Source organism: Harpegnathos saltator, unplaced genomic scaffold (genome assembly GCF_003227715.2).
Source record: "Harpegnathos saltator strain DR-91 unplaced genomic scaffold, Hsal_v8.6 scaffold833, whole genome shotgun sequence".
NCBI lineage: Eukaryota > Metazoa > Arthropoda > Insecta > Hymenoptera > Formicidae > Harpegnathos > Harpegnathos saltator.
This window is the reverse complement of record NW_020230686.1, coordinates 142476-156415: the sequence shown is the minus strand read 5'-3', so window position 1 is coordinate 156415 and position 13940 is coordinate 142476.

The window sequence follows — 13940 nt, the reverse complement described above, 5'->3', positions numbered from 1 at the left end:
ATTTATACATAATGGTGTTCTGCTACATTTTAGAATTATTATGTGTGGATATTTGGAAATGAAGGACACGTTATATGCAAGATAAAGCATCTGTAATATTAAACTCTTCTGCTAATAATGATTTTTGTGATAGCAAACAAGGATATGACATTCTAATGCCTAGAAGAATAGTTGGGCCACTCTGACCATGGGGGTTTAACTTAATTAACTTAAGAAAAAAGAAAGAAGTAAAGAAAGACTTCCTTTTTCAAAAAAATTTCTTTTCCTGTTTTCCTTCTTTCTTTTTCTTTTGCTATTGTTTTTGTTACTGTTTTTATTTCTTAATTATATTTTGTTTTAAAGAATTTTTTTATAGTATTCAATATTTTTGATCTGCTATATTATTTAAAATTGTCTTCATCCACAGTGCTAATTAATGTATAAATAGTTCTAGTATGTACTGCCAGTGACATTTCTTCTAAATGAACATATATAAAAGATTTCTTCAATGCAATTAAAGATTAATTAAGATAATACTAAAGCAATGAATATATTTATTTCCATAATTACATACCATAGGTGTAGATCTCGTTTTTAGGATCGTTCGACGCAGATAATTATATAGGGGAGGGCTGCAATCAGGCTGACTGCTACACACGATAAATGTGTGAAACGTAATTTCTTCATACTGTTGCACAACCACAGTCAATTACTATCGATTACTTATTAAAATCACATGAAGAAAGAAACGCGTGAATAATCCGTACAATCGATGTATAAACTGCACTCGATGTATAAACTGCATGCCAATAACAAGCAGATCATAGGCCCGTTCGTTTTGTTTGCACTGCTGAACTGGTGCATTAAGTTAAAGTGAGACAAACGTAGGTTTTCTCACTCCAATTTGTTGCATCAGTTCAGCAGTGCAGACAAAACGAATAGGCCTTATGTTATGTTATAACGAATTCGGCCGCTTGCACTGGGGCACACTGAGGTTGCGTTCCGATATTTGTAACGATACAAACTTCTTGATCTCGTTACGCTGGCTGCCGCTGAAAATCATGCAGCAATCAGCTGAGCGCACGCTCCCCGATCCGCGCTACCATCGCGCCACAACAAACGCTCACGCATAGCCGACCAGCAGGCAGCCACGCTCGGGAACCTTCGGTTCTTACTACTTAGCCGAGTTCTTAAGGCTCGTCTGCAATAGCTGTAAAGCGTGGTCTACAATGGCCGTAAGCAGTAAGAAGAAAGCGTGAACAGTAAGAAATGGACCAACCACAGTTAATTATTTTTGTCATAATCGACTATGATTGGTTTATTTCTTACCGCTTACGCTTACTTCTTACTGCTTACTGCCATTGTAGACGACGCTTAAGAGTGGAGCGTGGTCTAAAATGGCAGCAAGTAGTAAGAAGAAAGCGTGAACAGTAAAGATCATTCTACAATACGTGTCGTAAGTTGTAAGCCGTAAGAACTGACCAATTATAGCCGATTATTTTTGTAATAATCGACTGTGATTCGCCAATTCTTACGGCTTACAACTTACGACACGTATTGTAGAATGACCTTTAGAAATGGACCAACCACAGCTGATTATTTTTGTCATAATCGACTGTGATTGGTTTATTTTTTACCGCTTACGCTTACTTCTTACTGCTTACTGCCATTGTAGACCACGCTTAAGGCTATAAGACTGTAATGTAAGCTGTCAGCGAATGAAAATATTTCATTTCGTGTCTTGCAACCTTAAAGCCTTACTCTTACAGCTAATGTAGACGAGCCTTTATACTTAGGTGTCTTCTTACGTTTGGCACGAACCTTCCTCCAATAATGCTTCCGTGTCTTCGTACACTTTCGGCCTTCTACAACGTTCTTTGTCTTCCACGTCAAACTCACCGTTTTTAAACTTTTGAAACACTCACGACAACTTCTCTCACTTAAAGCAATCTCACCATTTGCTTCTACAAGCAATCGATACGCCTCAGCTGCAGATTTCTTCAAATTAAAGAAGTAAATCAAAAGTTCCCGCAAATGACGCTTATTCGGCACTTGACAAAACTTGACATTTTCGCACGAAAAAAATTATGTGATGCTGATACGGAGTCACTAATACTTCAAGGTTATGTTGTTACCAGATGTCCAAACTTACGATATTACGTTTTACATCTGACAATTTCAACATAACTTTCTGGTGGGGCCATCTTTTGTCAAACAGCGAAAACTTATTTGTACTCCTAATAATTTAACTAAAATTATAATTTTATTGGGCCACAACTATATTTTCTTGTTCATTCATGTTCGGAAATGTGTAAGCAATGACATTACGTTGCCATAACCTGCATTATTATAGTCGAGTCGGGGCTGCGTGGCGGACAACCTGGCTCCCATTAGTTTCTAGCAGGCGAGCACGCGGTGCTCCCGCCGATGTCCCACGCGTAACCACTAGTGCCGTTGTGGCCGCTACGTGACGCGCTCACCGACTCCGCTGCTCGCAGCTAAGATTCGGCCGCCCGGGTGATATAACCGAGCGCGATAGCGCGCCGCGTGCCTTCGTATGGCCCAACGGCGATTGTGGCAATCCTTGGTGTGTGGTCTTGTGCGACTCTGTAGCACCTTTTTTTTACCAACCTGTTGTAGGCTTTTCCCAGTGCAGTTTTGGCGAGTAGAGTATAGATTCGAACCACCGCTATATACACTCTGCTGAGTTGACGGCGGTGCCAATATACCCTGCTGGGTTGAGGCTTTATGGTGAGAATCGACTTTAGATTTAACTTCTCTGCGTTGCTGCCACACTTTAGGAGCGGGCTTTAGTCGCCTCCGTTTGGAACGGGTAAACTCTCTTTTTCCAAGTGTCCGTCGAGGACCTTGACTATCAGGAGCGGCGTGATCGTTTCCTTGGGAGTTTGCGAACTCTCTCTTTTCAAGTATCTGTCCAGGATCTTGGCGATGTGATAAGCGACGTGATCGCTTCTTTAAGAACTCTGGGGCCCTATTCTTGAATATATACGCAACTTTACGTATACGCACGTTGCGAATAGTAAAAATGCGCATACGTTTCTGTCAAGTATTATTAATTTAAATTTATGTAACACTTTATCGATTTTTATGGTTTTACTTTTATTTAGAATAAAATATTTTATCATATTTCAACATATAATGTATACAAAAATAAAATATGTAGGAATATAATACATACATCATACATTGACTGTTCGCTTAATATGTTCTTATCTTTACACGATAAAAAAAAAACTAGTCATAAACACAGACATCTATATTATACTAACTGCTAACTCCCGTGTTTCTAGAAATAACTTTAGACCCCGAAAATTATGTATTATATAGTGTGAGTAAACGTCTGCACATGCGTAATGTAAATGGTAAAGTTGTAATATGGACGGTATTCATCATATTTATATATATAAGAAGTTACATATGTGTACATATATTATTTTTTCATTTCAATCAATTGGATATCAATATTTTACCACCTACAGAACGCATGCACATGAGTTTAGTATATAGCTTTCGGAACTATATATTTTATCCTAGTTAGCAGTCTAATAATAACATAGATGTCTATGATCACAAAGCGTAATCAATGCACGTGCGTGCGTGATCACTCAAACACGCACAGCAGTTCCGTGTCTGCCGGCATGTTTGTATACACGTCAACTTGCGCTTTATCTCCGAGCAACTGCTTTTTTAAAGCTAGATGACACTGTCTCTAAGACGGTGTCTCTAAGACATAGTGCTAGCGCTTTCAAAATTAACATTAAAATAAAATACTTTCATCGAGAAGCCTTCGTCCTCCAGAACATTCCGTCCGCCTAATTGGACAAGGTCGAATAAAGGGTTCGTCATCACGAAGACGACCGAGGTGACGCAGGTGCGCCCTTAACCACTTACGCTGGCAAAAAATTCACTGACGCGTGTACCACCAGAACGGTCCAGTGTAACTCGCTGAGAGGCGTCACACAGTGTTCGATGTCTTACAGAAATCGGAAAAAGATTTATATTTTCTAAACTAATTTATTTTCGACCTAGGACTTTTAATAGCTTTTTGAAGGGAATATAGAGCGTCGATTGATTATAAAATTATACAAATATAAATATTTAATTTATTTATTAATAATCATGCAAAGTGTGGTATCTCTCGAAACAGTCTGGAACATGTAATGGTACAAGGCATTTCTTACATTCCCATATAGTTTCACTTCGTTTTTTGTGTTTGGTACACACTCTACACCTTCGCTGTGGATTCTTTTTGGCATTTGTGTCTGGCAAACAATCCCACCCGACGTGTTACGCACGTCGTTTTTGTTTCTGTGACAATCGTATGACGACGTACATACCACGTCGTTGACGATTCTGTGACAAAAGCATTACGACGTGCGTCTTTCCAGCGCAAGTGGTTAAAGGAAACTGAGCTGCTCGGAAACCTCGCATACACTTATGTACGCCGCCTTGTACAGACATAAGATTAATGAATCGGCGTATAATGCTCATAAATATAGTAAACAAACACAAAATAGGGAGTTTTTGCAATACTATTTTTCAGATACGGTAAACGTTGCCCTAACTGCTATTAGTTGCGTACATGCCAACGTTATTTCTGAGCGAATAACTCATGATTTACGTTTACTGTATCTGAGAAACAGTATTGCAAAAACTCCCTTATAAGTACGTAATAGTTGAACGCTATAAGCAAAAACGCTATAAAAAAAAATCAAACCGAACGCAAGTGCGTATAACGCGGCGAATGACGCGATGCAAAAGCTGACGTAAACAATAAAATAAAAAAAAAGATAAAACCGTCGAGAAAAATATAAGAAAGAAGAGTGATATGCAGAAAAGGAAATGCAACGAATAAAGTCCGACTACACGATACCTCGCCAACTATTCCGACCGTTCGGAAATAAATGAGAAGAGCCGAATTTTTTTATTTCGGTACTGAACAGGTCACGGGAAGCGGTACAATTTTCACGATCGGTCTCATGAGTTGGGATGCTGCCGTGAGCACTATTCTCACTCGAGTTTGTCAAATGGATCGGGTTCGCGTAATCCACTCTCGACCGTAGAAAAGGCTGGCAAGATGACACTAGGGCCTTCGGCAAGATACTCATGAGTGACTGAGGCGATGCCGCCACCATCGTATATAAGAGGCAACGATGGATATGTTGTTTCACTAGCAGTCATCCTCTTGGCAACCAAAAATTTTAGAGGACAAGTTCCAATGTGAGCTGCACGCCGCCGTGAAATGCGCGAAGATTACACACGTTGACGACCAGCTTCGTGAGATGTGACCCTGGTGGCAGGATTGGATGTCATTCGTTGTAACGAAGCATGGCATGCTTGAATAACCTGCCTACTCGCAAAAATCTATCCTCATTGAGAAAGGGGGCCAGCTTCAGAAGTGTGTTCCGTCCCGGCAGTAGTTGCTTGGTCCTTGTGAACTTCAGCTCCTACGCGTACGCTACCGCCTGTGCGTGGGCGATTCAGATGACCTCCGCTTGCCACAATTCGGTCGGCGCGAGGGAGACTGAGTCCTCCGAAGCAAGACAGCGATGATGCGGGCTTCAACGTCGCATCCAAGCCATGACCCGCAGCAGTCGGCTCAAGCTCGAATGTCCAGTTAGCAACTAGCTTTCCTCCCCCGTCCTTTCCATCTGTAGCGTGCTCTTGCGCGTCTCTGGCACCTTCTAGCATACATCGACGGAATCGTGAGGAGGCCAATTGCCAGAAATCACAGGAAAATAGGACCCTGTCACCATAGCTCATGGCCGAGTAATGTGCTAGGGGACATCCCCCTTAAAGCGCAGTCCGCCGAATTTTCTCGTCTGGGCACATGATGCCAGCGGGCATTAGGGAGAAGCCTTTAGATCTCTGTCACTCGATTTGCCATGAAAGTGGTCCATCTGCCTGGATGATCCTGAAGTCAGCAGAGGATGACCATTGAGTCTATCCAGAGGTGGACGGTTGAGCTTGGCATCCTCAAGGTCTCCAAAGTATGTGTAATCAGCATCGTTAGCAAAGACGCGGCACATGGCTCCAGTCGCGGCAGCGAAAGCCGCCTCAACGAGGCCTTTTTAGATTTGGCGCACAAAAGCGTGATGGACAAAAGCTGTTATCCTTAGATAGAGCACCGCAGTATATACGAGCTCTGAGGCGTCAGCGAAGCTATGGAGCTCTGCTGTGCAGATTGACAGCTCGGCGTCGGTCGTTCGCGGGATGTGGAGTTCACACAGGAGAGGAAGCTCCGCGCGAAACGCCTCCCAAGCAGCAACGTCTCCAGCCGGCAGTGGCTCATCCCAACCGATTCGCTTCAGCCATGTTGTTTAGATGATGCACTTAGCCCGCACATTGACGGAGGATATTCATCCGAGTGAATCGAAGAGGCAAGAAGTCTGCGATAAGATGATGCGCTTCGTGGTAACATCCTTCTCGAATGGTTGAATCACAAAGGAAAAGATATCGCTCGGCCTCTACTCCAAGTCCAAAGTAGAGTGACTCTCTGTAACTCGCCAGGCTCGAACACCATGCATCGCCCACTGATCCGCTAGAACATCCGCAATCAGCTGCTCGTGGTTAACTGCCTATTTTAATATCTGAAACCCGCCCGCCGTGCATATCTCCTTCAGCTGGCAGCGCACCTCCAAGGCCTCGCGCATTGTAAAAGCTCCAGTGAGAATGTCGGCGACGTAGATGCGTCCTACATGGCTGTGCCTAAAGGAAACCTGGGTTCTTCGTCGTCAGCCAATCTCCGCAGCGTCTAGATGGCCAATAACGGCGCGCAAGCTAGGCCATAGGTGACGATGTTCAGACGATACGCCTAAACCTTTGCCGCTACAGGATCCTCTGAAGATCGCGGTCCTCCTCGTGTACCAAAATCTGACGGTACATTTTCTCCACGTCAGTTACGAAGATGTAGCGATGATGTCGCCAGCGCATTAAGAGATCCGCCAGGCGCGGGAGAAGGCTTGGTCTGATCAAGAGGCAATCGTTGAACGAATGCCCCTCACATGTCTTCTAAGAGCCCTTGAAGACGACTCGCAGCTTGGTGGACGTGCCGGACTGCTTGAACATGCCATGATACAGTAGGATGCAGTCCAAGTGCACCCCTGACTTCGACTGGGAAGCGTCAGCCAACATGTGATCCAGAGCCTCATATTCTGACAAGAAATCGTCGTAAAGTGGACGGAATGTCGGATCCTTTCGGAAACGTTCCTTTATCTTCTAGAGCATTCGTATCGCTGATCAATATTTGTACGATAAGTCTGGCAAGGTAGGCTTGACCGGATGGCTGTGTATCTCCCGTACTCTCGCCGAGAATGTGTGGCAGCAATACCTCTGCCGTTGACATTTTACGATGGTCTTAAATATAAGATTCCTATACCGCCCTAAGCATGGTTTCCAAAAGACGATCTACATTTATATGCGCAAAACTTGTGTGAATGCAAAATATGTTAACAATTCTCAACATGACCTTATCATTCTTTTCATACGACGAATCATTTTAAAGATAACACAGCCCCACAAAAAAAGTGGTCGGTGCCTAAAATTGGATAAGTATATTCTTATGTATTTTGATCCGCTGAATCCGAATCCGAGGTCAGAATTGGACAATTGCTATATGTTCTATTAGAGAACATAATTATATTTCCTTTATATCATTCAATGTACCTATAAATTGCCCATATTCCAGAATCAGAAAAACCTTTTCTGCTTAAAATTCTATAAGACAATTTTAGTTGTTGCTTAATGCATAATGTTAGCAACAAATTAACGCGGGAACTTGAAACTTTTGCAGTATTTTTTAGTTCCTTATGGAAAGCTTCGTATCTCATGATCCATATATGATGTACAGGACCTATTTTTTTCATAATTGTAGGGTAATGCAAGAACAAATGAAACTTCGGTTTTGAAGTTCGCTCAAATAAATGACAATATTGTTGATGGTGTTCTGTAATCATAGTTTCTAAATAAGTAATTGAAGAATCAGATATCGTTCTCGATAGCAGTAACATCTAACATTTGGTATAAAATAATATAAAAATTCCATACGGAATCACTTGAAGTAACTAGATCACCAACTAGAACGGAAAAGTAAGTTGTTAAAGCTAACATCTCAGATGCATTCATAATTAAATTATTTTGTTTCAAATGCTCTGACATAATTGAAGGCACTGCATTACCTATGTCTATTTCTGCAAATTTAAAATATTTTATTCTCTCATTTAGGTGTTCCAGTGAAAAATATTTCTTTTTAATAAGATAGTTGATAATTTCGGCCATGTCGTATCTCAGAATGCCTTCCAAAACATCATGCATTAAGTCACAATATACATTTTTCGTTACATAGAAATTTGGCAATTCATGCCAAATACATACTTCTTTAATACCATATGACATAGCTAAGGTATCAACATCAAAATTTTGAATATTACGCAAATTCTGTTTATTTTCTGTTAATTGATGTTTAGTTTCATTCTTATGACTTTTACAAAAACGACAGAAATAATTGGATTGGAAATTTTCGTTGAAACCTAAGATAAAATTCAAACCAGAATTATCACCAAATATTAATAATAATGTGAAATATACATGTACATCTTTCCCCGACGATGTTTTAATTGCAATACCTTCAGTTTCTAAGTATCTTAACTGCTCAATAATTTTATAAAATATACTTTTGTTGTCATATTGCGTTCGATCCGCAGAAAAAGAAAGTTGAGCTAAGAAAATGTTCTCCAATAAAGAACTATATTGGATAGGTACAGAAGCAATGGAAATATAAAGAGCAGAGCCTACATTTTTAATAGCATTTTAAGGATGTTGCATTTATTCTTCCTCCTTCCCGCAGTCTTTTCAAAAGTAAAGATGTGTTGCTTCTAAAAATATTGCATAATTTGACATATCTTAAGGCATAAAATAAGTTTTTTCGTAAATTTCATGAAATATCGTTTTCTTGCAAATAAAATATTCTTAACGTAAAACTATCGATTTTTATGGCGATTTTTCAAATATAATTTTTAAATGCCTTAAAATATTAAAAAAGTAGTTCCTTTTTTTATTTCCTTAGTTCAAACGAGTTAGCGGCAAGTTCATAGTTAATTATCTTATTTGCGTTTTTGTCCCAGTCACCGTATTTCGAGATTTTATAGGAACCGTAAAACGGCGCGCGCCCAAACACGTCACGTTATTTTTTGTGTATTTGCTACATTATTATTCATATAACGCTATAAAAATTCTTATCAGTAAAATATGTATTATTATTTGTATCAAGTTCAAAATCAATCATCTGCTTAATTTCCGAAAAAAAAATCGTGAAAATAGCTTGTTTTTAATCGGCATTTCTGCTAAGGAGAAAAGAGGAAAGCGCGATACATGGCTATTAGAGCGAGCGAGACACCTATAGAGACAGCGCGGTGTCTCTATAGCTGTCTCACTCATATTCCCTGCGTTCAAGCATAGAGTGAGTGAGACAGTTATTGGGGATACCATTAACCGTACCACGTCTAGTAATACTTTCTCTCTCGATCGTGCGACGTGCGATAAAGATGCAACATCGGAACGTCTCCCACCACTTCTTCTTCGCTTCTCTCGCGCTGTACAGTACGCCCATATGCGTATGCGTATGTGCCTGTCATCGCTTTCGATTGTTTTACAGGCGCATACGACATCGCCGAGAGACACCATACCTGCCTCTGAGTGTACACGTGTGTATGCATACGCGCGTGTGTATGTATTATCTATTATTCAAATCCTATTTTATTTAATAAAGAATATATTGTATCTATAGATTTTTTTATAGGACGTTGCTATTCACTATAAATGTAGGAAATTGCAGTATGCTGTGGTTCTGCAAGCAATTTGCGATACAAACTTAGTTTTCACAGATTGCTTCGCGGGTTACCCTAGATCGGTTGGTGATCACAGAATTTTCCGTAACTCGGACCTATACAAAGTAGTTAACACAGATCTTTGTGCCTTCTTCTCTAACGATGAATTTATTGTTGGCGATAAAGCATATCCTATCCTAACTTGGTGTATTCCCCCATTTTGAAATAATGAGCGGCTTACACAAGTAAGTTCAAAACAACAGTGTTCTGTTATAAAAGTTTGTAATAGTCTATGGGTATTCAATATTATAACCGCTCACTGAGCGCTAAATGAGCTCTTGCATCTAATTGGTGTATATTTTTAAATGTAAAGGTATATACTAATCAAATGTAAAAGCTCACTGAGTGCTCAGGAAGCGGTTGTAATACTTGCACCCTATGTAACATTTCCCAGTCTCTGACTTAATATGACTACGTTTACACGGCTTCTAACTTCGACTTAATAACGCTAATGTTATAACTCCTACTTGAGTTGCGTTTACACATTTACGCTTATCGATTTGAAATAACTTAACAACTTTCGAGTGAGTCAAGGATTTCCATTAGTACCAATATATAAAAGGACGAAAAATTAAATGATTGTGAATGTAATATGAATATAAAAGAATTAGAATATAAAAAGAATAGTATGTAAATAAGTCAACAAATAAAGTGAACTTTTAGGTTATATTATGAATTTGAAAATTATAAAATATGTATATATCTATATAGTAAAATTTATATAATAAAATATAATATTTAACTAAAAATGAAATTAAAATTTTAGGTTATCAATCTTGGAAAAAATTAATCATGGAACATATGAAAAGCGTACGCTCGTTTATTGCCATATATTTTTAGGTACGTTTCACTTAACGACCGCAACGCTTACGGAATTATTTCGTCCTTGTTGCTCGCCTGAAGTTAAACAAAGACAGATAATGCTCGCGAACGTTGCGTTCGTTAAGCCCCTTGCACAATGCCAGCCAACAGGCAATAAGAATAAAAATAGACTAATCACAATAGATTATTCTTGTAATAGTCGATTGTGATTGATCTATTTTCATTCTTATTGCTTGTTGCCTGGCATTGTGCAAGGAGCTTTAAGGGAACGCTGCCTTATATATATATATATATATATATATTGCGCGCATTTAGTAAACGCGCATGCGCAAAAAGCATATTCGGGAAATATCGGGAGCTATGTTCAGTAATATCACTCGAGTTTTCCACATATCATTTTATCCTTGTCGTTTACCGAATGTTAAACAAGGAAAAACGATATATGGGAACACCTGGGTGAAATTTCTGAACGCAGGCGGGATGGTATGGCGAATGGCGAGTATTCGGCGAACGGCGAACTGTAGTGATAGTGCACGTGTCAGCAACAATATCGAAATATCTGTATAATAAACGAAAGTTTTGGTAAGCGATAAAATAAACAAGGCTGTAAACTAATTCATTTCTATACGCATGAGGAGTGAATCAGATTTCAGATGTGACACGTGTGGAAGCGTGACAATGGATGAGTGCTTTCCAGCAAAAAATGTAAGTCATCAATAACCCTATTTTATATTCAAGATTGTCTTCATAAGTATGGAATCTTAAATTTATATAATCACGATTTAGAATGAAGATTTGCTTATTTTGCAATTATCTATGTATAGCATTTTAAAACTTGAGAAAAACGATTTTTAATATAATATGAGGTTATGATGAGAAAAAATCATTCTAGAAGTCAACACATGCCGACTTGTGTTTCTTACTGGAAAGCACCACATTGAACAAAAATCATCACATCTGTGAAAGGCTAACTTTTAATAAGTAAATTTTTTTTTAGGGTGCGAGGTAACTATGCTGAAAGGAAAATTCGATTCATGATGCTACAATTTTTGATGTAAGTTATTTGCACGCTAAACTTATCCAAAGTAAAATGCAAGATGGAATTTTATTAGGAGATAAATATTAGGAGATAACAATGTGCTAAATTTTTAATGACTCCTTTGCTGCTTTCCAACTTTAAGTTCCTTGCTAACTTTTGTTTTCAGAATATCTTTTGCTTTTAATGAATGCTTTTCCGATGAAATAGAAATTGTTTCTGAAAATAATTTTTTCTTTTTTGCTGGAGCACAATTTTCATTTTTTGAAGAGAGTTCTGCCTATAAATTTTAAACAACTCTATTGAAATTAAATATGAAAGTAAACGTAATTTTATAGTGTTAACAAATATTATACTACATATTATAGTACCATTCCAGTGAGAATACTCGACTAAATGTCAAATTGATGTCATTTCGATCTCATCAATCTTATTTTGATTGAAATGGAGAAAAATGAAATCAAAATGACATCAATTCAATATTGATTCGATTACTTATTCTTCATTGCAATAATATCTATTAACAATATATAATAACGTCTTTTTCTATTACATCATTAATATCAATGTTTCTTCTTCTCTTGGGTATTTATCCAATGTGTTAGTAATTGATTCTAAATGTATTAGTTTCTTTTTTGTAGGATAGTCATTTTCCACATGTTTCAAACAGAATGCACTTTCTGCTTGTTAATATATAAGTAAATTAATAAGTGAAATAAAATATATTTGTATGTAGCTAAAAGATGTTATCCTACCTCATTATTATCAAAATCAAGCATTTCATATAACCATTCAGATTGATCAATACTTCCAGTTTGAACTTCATTTTCACTATCTTCTATAGATGTTTCCATTTCAATTTTTTCACAATCAGCCTGTTCATCTAGAGGATATAAATGTTGTATATATATTAATATTACAATATATATGTTATAGATTATACTGAATTATGCATATGATTGGCATATATACCAAATTGTTCATCAGAATCAAAGATAGAGGGCAATCCTTGTATGGTCGAAGGAAGGAATAATAATAGTATAATAGTATAATAGATAATAGTATAATAGTAATATTTCTTCTGCAGAAGTAAGTTCTTGTATTTTTCGAGCTCCTCCGCCAGTTTTAAATGTTTCTGCTTTGTTTCTTGACAATTTTTTCTTTAAATTCTTTTTCATATCTTCGTATTTCGTTTTCACACTCTTTTTCTTTCGATAAGTCTCAGCACAGCAAGAATTTAATTCATCGGTTATTTTAGTCCAACATTAATCTTTTTCTCGCCATGTAGTACTATCAATTTTCTTGCATTCTACGATATGTTTATATTTTTTTACAATTTTTATTAAAATTAACATTTCTTTTATCGTAAAATTAACGCTTCTGCCTTCTTTGTTCGACACTTCCATTTTTACTAACAACAAAAATAAAATCTTTATAATATTAGAATATTCTTTTCTATAAAAAAAAATACAAAGATGTATCTTAAACGCGCACAAAATACTAAAGATGTTAAATTTCTTTTAAACGTCTTTTGTACATATTTAGGATATCTTTTAACATTTCGTACTGTATGTCTCATCGGCGGCGACGAGAAGAGGCACGCGCGAAAATCGCGGTCCGCGAGTGAGAGCGCACGTTCCTCGTCGTGCTCTTCGAAATGGCAGGGAAATTACGATTGAATGTGCATCGAACATACAGAAGGAAAAAGAACTGTCAATCTCACTACAAGTTCTAATCTCATTCTCAGTCTCAGACACATCTACTAATCACCTTACTTTATGTCGCACGGTATCTCAGCAATTCTAAGGTTCTCTTATTTATTCTTTTTTTATTATTTATTCTTTTTTTTATTCAAATGTACGAAGAGTACATTCTTAGAGAGTTTGTCCTAGAATACTCAATCAACGCTCTTATCTATGTACGTATTTGCGTCTGTGTCGCCCTGGCAAAGAAGTTACGCGGCGACAATACACATAAGAGGTTTATTATCGCTAACGCTGCAGTAGATTTGCAAAAAATTGAAATTTTTTTATTTGTGATATTATGGAATCATGGGCGTAAGAATATATGGACGGAGTATAAAGTGCTTTTATAGGCGCGGGGTATTGCCCTTGAAGAGTGAGGGGAATCTATCGTCGGTCATCTTGGTCTCTCATATTTAAGGTCTACTATCACGTCGTGAGACGTCATTATCCTCC